General features: G+C 41.0%; 1 long non-coding RNA gene across 2 annotated transcripts in view; it reads right to left on the bottom strand.

Moving 5' to 3' along the window:
• Positions 1–494: 494 nt before the first annotated feature.
• Positions 495–6,718, bottom strand: part of LOC116852301 — a 175,940-nt gene continuing 169,716 nt past the window's right edge. For both annotated transcript variants that reach the window (XR_004379739.1, XR_004379741.1), the window contains exon 4: positions 495–6,025. This is a non-coding gene — a long non-coding RNA (uncharacterized LOC116852301). The remainder of the gene's footprint in view (positions 6,026–6,718) is intronic.

Here is a 6,718-nt window from a genome sequence, read left to right as displayed (position 1 = left end):
TGAACGCATTTGTAAAATATTCCGGAAACTTTCCTTTTAATTAATGAACGTAAAATTAACGTGACATGTAGCCTTCTTGTTCCACTTTTTCCCATGATTTTGCCACGTTAGTTTTTCAACTATTAATTGTTAGAGAGAAAGAACAGTTTCCGGGATATTTTACAAATGTGTGCTCAGCAGGTCGCAAGTGTCATTTTGTGAACATGAGCGCTTATTTCGATATATTCAGCAAGAATTTTGGGCATACGTTTTCTCATTTCTAGCCACATTGATCGAGACAGCCATAGCGAGGACACAAGAATCTTAAAGAGCTTATTCATTAAGTATGTATTTTCAGTGGCGCATTAAGGGACGTATTTTCAGCGACTCATCAAGGGAGCTATTCATAAATTCACTATTTATCTAACAAACTTACCTCTTCGTATATTTATTTCACTATCTAAATAATAAATGTTGATTAAAACTAATATTATGAGACTACTTTGTCACATTTTACTCAGCAGAATGCTATTCAAAGCATAAAACAATTTTCTGACCTACATCGACCATTACACACGAACGGTGTAGTGAATACTATTCTTTCTTCCATATCGCGTTTCCTCTGTAACATTTATAACAGTTTTTCGGATGATATCATTTTTTACGAAATTACACTGGAATAATTGTCATTTATATTATTTTCACCATAAGATTATATGCACAAAGTAACGACATTCAATGTTAAGGAAATGCTCAATAATAAAGGTGATCAGATTTCCCAGCCCTGAATTCGAGATACTTCATAAATGTGTGAAGCGAGGGGAAGGGGTAAAAAGACCCGAAAATTACTTGACAATCATTGAAAATGATGACAAATCGGTGTCCCGAATAGCACTCGAAAAAATTCGAGACAAAGGATGAAAAACCGGGACTGTCCCGAAAAAATCAGGACGTCCGGTTACCTTATCAATAATGAACTCGAACAATGTCGATAACGCAGAGACGATCGTCACTAACACAATCATGTTATATTTTTCGTATTTCTTATATATACAAGACTTATATATATGTGACTTTGTTTTACTATATTCTGCAAAAAATCTAATCACGCATGTGTTGAAATTTTTCTGCAAACTTTTTTCAAATATATTCTTAAGTTATTGAATTCAGATGTGATATGGCAATGTTCTTCAAAATTTTTCTGTTTCGAACATCGAAGCATACTTTTGATATTTATAAGCTACGGATTAGGCAAATATTATCTTAACTGAGAGTTCGAAATTTTACATTAACATTTTTTTTGTTTTCATTATATATTGAGCAATGCTCCTATTTATTTTTACACGTATTTTTATTGCATAAAAGCATTTGTAATTTTGTATAACCAATACCAATACAAACATTTGTCATTTTGTACATCAATATGACGTAAACTTTGCAAAAAAATGTCAGTATTCTGTCAGTAAAGCTTTCAGCATCCCTTTAAAGAGTGCCGCTAAAAGTATCTCATTTTAATCCCTATTTTTCACAAAAACTAATCTCAGCGGGAAACGTACCGAAAGAAAAATTTTCAAAAGCAGACCATTATTAATCATAGGATTTATATGTTACGACTTGTAATTTTAGAGATACTATGTGGATCAAATATTCAACGTAGACTAGCAAAAAGTGCAATTATTGTAGCCGAAGATTGCTGCTGGCGAGGAAAAGATGCTTCTACAAAAGGATCGGGTGCTATAACGATTGGAGACTATAAAACGCCGTTGATAACGAAGATTAACTGCTAATAAAAGCGATAAGAAAGCAATTTGTTTAGTTACGGACATCAAAAACAGTCGTCTGAGAAATAGAAACAAAACAACGAAGGAAAACGTTCTAAAATCGAACATCGTATTGTGTTCATCGAACAACCGCGCGGTCACTACAATATTCAAACAAAGAACCTTTCTATGCATTGGCAATGAATTTGGAACAATTTTTCCAGAAAATATACAAGTTAACACTATGACATACATTTTGGAAATCTAAAAACATCAGCTTTAATTTGGTGTATCTCACAGCTTGAGATGTTTTTGTGAAAAATAAAGGTTTTCTGAAGCGACTCTCCTCCTCATGAACGGTGCAGACAAATCACATGAACTTGAACTACGAATATGTGTCTTACTGCAATCAACGTCACGTGAAATTTTTGTATATCTCTAAGTATTTTGATTTAAGTGAATAAACTCCTTGATAGCAATATAAAGCGTTCGATAGAAGAATACACCCATACTTGATACAAGCGATACGAGACATCCGACTTTCGCGTCCTCTTGTACAGTCCTCAAGATGTTAATTCACTTGACGTTTCCATAACTATTTCCATTTACATCTTCACTGAGGTAGTAACGTCGCGGCACTCGCATCTGTTAAAGCGTCAGCCACCTCGGCGAGTAATACGTATCTTCAATTTGGAACAACGTGCCGCGTCTACGTCGGTAATGAATTTCTCCAGTTCCGGATTTGCTTCGTGCAGTTATGACGAGTAACGCTGGAAGTAATACCCGGAAATAACCCAAATAAAGTTAAGAACTACCCGACAGCGTTTGGCGGACGACCTACATTTTACCTTCGAACTTCTCAGCGAAACATACATTTTGTTTCCTTAAACGGCATACTTTATGATGCTCAGCGCGCGCGCGATTTCTTTGCCGGTTCATACTCGGGGAAATAATACATGATCCGACCGGTTTAACCTCGGCGCGCTCACTCGCTCGCCCGTTCGCCTTCTTTCTCTCCGCGGGTATTTGCAACACTAATCCACGCCACGGAATATCTCGCCGCCGCCACGAGATGCGCGCCATAGCACAAGACGACGTAATACCGCGGGGGTAGATCGCGGTCTATATATCTCCCGTCGAGAAATCATTTTGTACCACTATAGCAATAACTCGCGCGTCGTAGAGCGACTTAGCAGCTGATCCTAGTAACTCCGGAGTGCCCGCCCCCTCGATGGATAATATCACGTCAGCTTTAGGGAGACGCGAAAATCCAATTCTCGCCTCTCCCTCCGCGCCCCCGCCCTCCGCTCTACTCACCACGCTTCTTCGTTCTCGCCGCGCGCACCGCGCCTCTCTTTTTCTCCGTCCTCCCGCTTTCATACGACACGGCCCTTCCTCCGGCCGCGAAAGATATTGAATCACCGTTCGGAAAGAATACGGAGTTCCTCTGTCTCGGGGGTTTCATAACTCCGGAATGCTTTCGCTGGAAATCGGAGACAAAACGCGGCGTGACCGGCGAACTCGAGGTGGTCGATGTCGACGCCCGACTTTCGGGCTTGAAAAGCTCCCTCCGCCCCCTCATACACGCTTTAACTCCGCGACACGCTCAGCGAAACCCTGGTCACGCGCCGATCTTACGGTGGACGTCCTTTCTTACCGTGCTGTGGCCGATCCGGAAAAAGAAACACACGAGAGAGCACTCCGTGGCACGATTGTGTCGTGAGAGACGATGAGGTTCCTAATTACGAGCTCCAACGACAATCTGCGCCGCCGACACTCCGCTGCAGTGGAGTAAAATGAATTTCGCACCAGAAAGAGAAATCGGGATCGTGTGTCGCGTTGCGAAACTCGTTCTTCTCGAATAAACCGACGACGATCGCAGTTTGACAATTTGTTCACTCTGTTAGCCCTGATTAGGGCTAAAAATGTGATCCGGATTTCCGAATGTCCAAATATGCAGTTTATCAAATTATCCGACAACTCAAATCTGGATATTTAAATCATCCAGATGATCCGAATAATTCGGATAGTCTAACTGGATATCCGGATAATCCGGATTTTAACATTAAAAGAACCAAATGTATCTACATTTGCATATTCATAAATTCACAAAAGAGCCACGATGTACAAATAGATTAAGTCAAAGTAAACGAAAAACTCCTCTTCCATTTTGCAAATCATGTAAAATTTTGATTTATTAATCCAAAAAGATTCGTGAATGATCATACATTATACGCGGTAGATGAGCTATAATGGCGACGTTTTCCGTGACGGACGTGTTAAGAGAAGAAGAGATTCTGGTTCTGATAATGGCATATTTGGAAATTCGTAAGAATCTTCTACATTTCGGCTATCTGAACCATCCTATAAGGTATATATTTTTTTTACGAAGCCAGTAAACGCAAACGTGTTGATCGAATTAACGTTGGAGTGATATCCCTCCGACGCGCAGCGTCTTTTCCCGCACAGGTGAAAGCGAAAATCGAAGTGGACTCAACGTTTTTCTGTGTATCTGTCAATGCTGCGTCGCTTTTGTGCAATCCGCGGCAAAGTCGCACATTACACGCAGTCCTCTTTGAGACTGTTCTTCCACATGAAACGTTCCACTTTGGCTTTCGCCTCGCTCTGCTCCGCTTCGCTTACGCGCGCTCGCGTATATAAACTCGAAACTGGTCGCTAAACTTCCCAACTGCCGCGCGCTGTTTGGTGAATAGTCATGAATTAAATATCACTCCGTATGTCTATCCGGGCGACCGCAATGCTACCCCAGAAATTATTTTAAAGTCAAATTCCAACCGGCAGTTCGTCGTAACCAAATAGAGGCTCGGTATCATTATGTTCGCCTGTCTCATGAATTTTGTACATTTCGCGATGGGAACGTTATCGACGATATAACGCACCGCGCGAGACGACGTACAATCGAGAGAAGAGCGTGATTCGGATTTTTATACCTATAAAATCTGCCAAGAGCGAATTCACTATCAGATACGCCCCCCGATAGGCGCGAATACGAGTGTCTTTCATATCTCCGGCTTTCTCAGAAGAGATATGACATTGAGACGATTATAAAATTTTTTTAAAGCGCTGATTCCAAATGTACTATCAAAATTTAAATTCGAATTAGCGACTGTGAAAAGCCTAAATATTACAAACAGAATGTAAAATATTTAAATTTAAGATAATAGATAGCGACTATACAAAACATTTCTCAATACATTTTCAACTTCAGATCAAAATCTGCTATTCCATGCTACTGATGGTTATCAATATAGTTATACAGTTATATAACTTTAATAGGCAACAGTCTTTACTTGACAACGAAACGTAATCCTCTCTTTTATAAATTCGCTGAACGAGATAGAGAAACGTTTAACATTGTCAGTATGCTAGCTGAAGATTGAATTTTTCGAAAAGTTGTCAGTATGCTAGCTAAAGATTGAATTTTTTGAAAAGTTTAGATAATCATATGTTATCAAAAAAATATGTACAAGGTATCCCTTTTCGAATTTATTGCGAATATCGCAAAACGGCATAGGACTTTTATGTTCACCTCAATCTATTCTACATTCTCAAGAACGTTGCAAAGATGAATCTGATACACTCTGTATAACCATCTCCTCTTTAAAACAAGCCAAGGTAGAAATTAATAGGACTATTTGTCTTAAAGTTGTGATTTTTTTCTTAAGTGAGACATATATAACCCACAGATACGAAAAAGTTAAAGAAAACTTTCCAATAAACTTATTTTGTAACTTCTTAACGATAATGTCACTAGCATAATGTATCATTGCGCAACTTTTATACTTGCGCAGCTTTTATAGCGCAACGCCTACGTAACGATAACGATATTGTCGTTAAAAGTTACAGAATAGGCCTACAAGACCGTATCAATGAAAGTCTTCTGGTCAACTGCGAGATGCTGATATCCATCTGTAAATTCGCTCCTCGGGTCTCTCTGATTCTCAAGTCGTTCTTTCGACGGCTTTATGTTGTATTTTATCCGAATATTCACAACTAAGCCTGTACGCTATTAGACTTTTCTGCTCGTATAATCCGATCTTAAGAGAAGAACGTCGCCGCGAGAAGAAATAATCCGCGCAACAGCGAATATTCACGATTCTCGTCCGCATTTATCTCCCCCTCTTTGTTCGCTCGTATATTACTCCTTAAAAATGTACTCAGTGAAAATCGCCGGCGACTCGGATTCCTCGGGGTAGGTATGCGTGGCTGTTTTGTCGAATTAAATTCCACTTGGGCGCTCCACCGGCACTTCTCGTACGCTCCATCTTCAAAACAAAAAAAGGAGAGAAAAAGAAGTGAGTGTGAGTGAAAGAGAGAGAGAGAGAAAGAGATGGGGGTGGGGGACGAAAGAGAGAAAGAGTAAGAAGAGAAGCGCCGTCTCCCGTTACGCGGAGGACGCGATGGTGTTCCGTTTCTTTTATTGCGGCGTTTAAAAGCCGGCACGAGAATCGCGCGAGATCCGGCTCCTTCTCACAGAGCGAAAAACGGTAAGGTTAATTATTTTCTCTGCCTATCCCGGAAGAATCGTCCCACCGTATCTCTTCGCCGCTTATCCGAGGGCTCCCTCTACGCGAGACGGCTAATTACGCAAGAAAAACTTACTCCGCTTTCCTCGTTTCCTCAGTCGCCACGCTTTCTACCTCCCTCGTTCTTGCCTCGCCTCGTCCCGTCTCGCCGTCGACGCGAGACCACCCTTTCGTCCGAAACACGCGAGCGGTATTTGTAATCATCCTATTTTGAGGATCCGGTCGCGAGACAAATAAGCGGGCTGTTATTCTTGCGATTGTACATTCCGCATACCGACGACGCCGAGAATCTCCGTGACTTGGCATCGCGAACGAGCGCGCGCGTTCCGGAGATAAACGGGGGTTTCGTTTTCACGAGGGGTAGCCGTAGCAGAGAGAGAGAGAGAGAGAGAGAGAGAGAGAGAGAGAGAGAGAGAGAGAGAGAGAGAGAGA

This window comes from Odontomachus brunneus, unplaced genomic scaffold (assembly GCF_010583005.1).
Source record: "Odontomachus brunneus isolate Ranch 3 - 2012 unplaced genomic scaffold, Obru_v1 Obru_scaffold_213, whole genome shotgun sequence".
Lineage (NCBI taxonomy): Eukaryota > Metazoa > Arthropoda > Insecta > Hymenoptera > Formicidae > Odontomachus > Odontomachus brunneus.
This window is presented reverse-complemented; position numbering and strand designations above follow the sequence as displayed.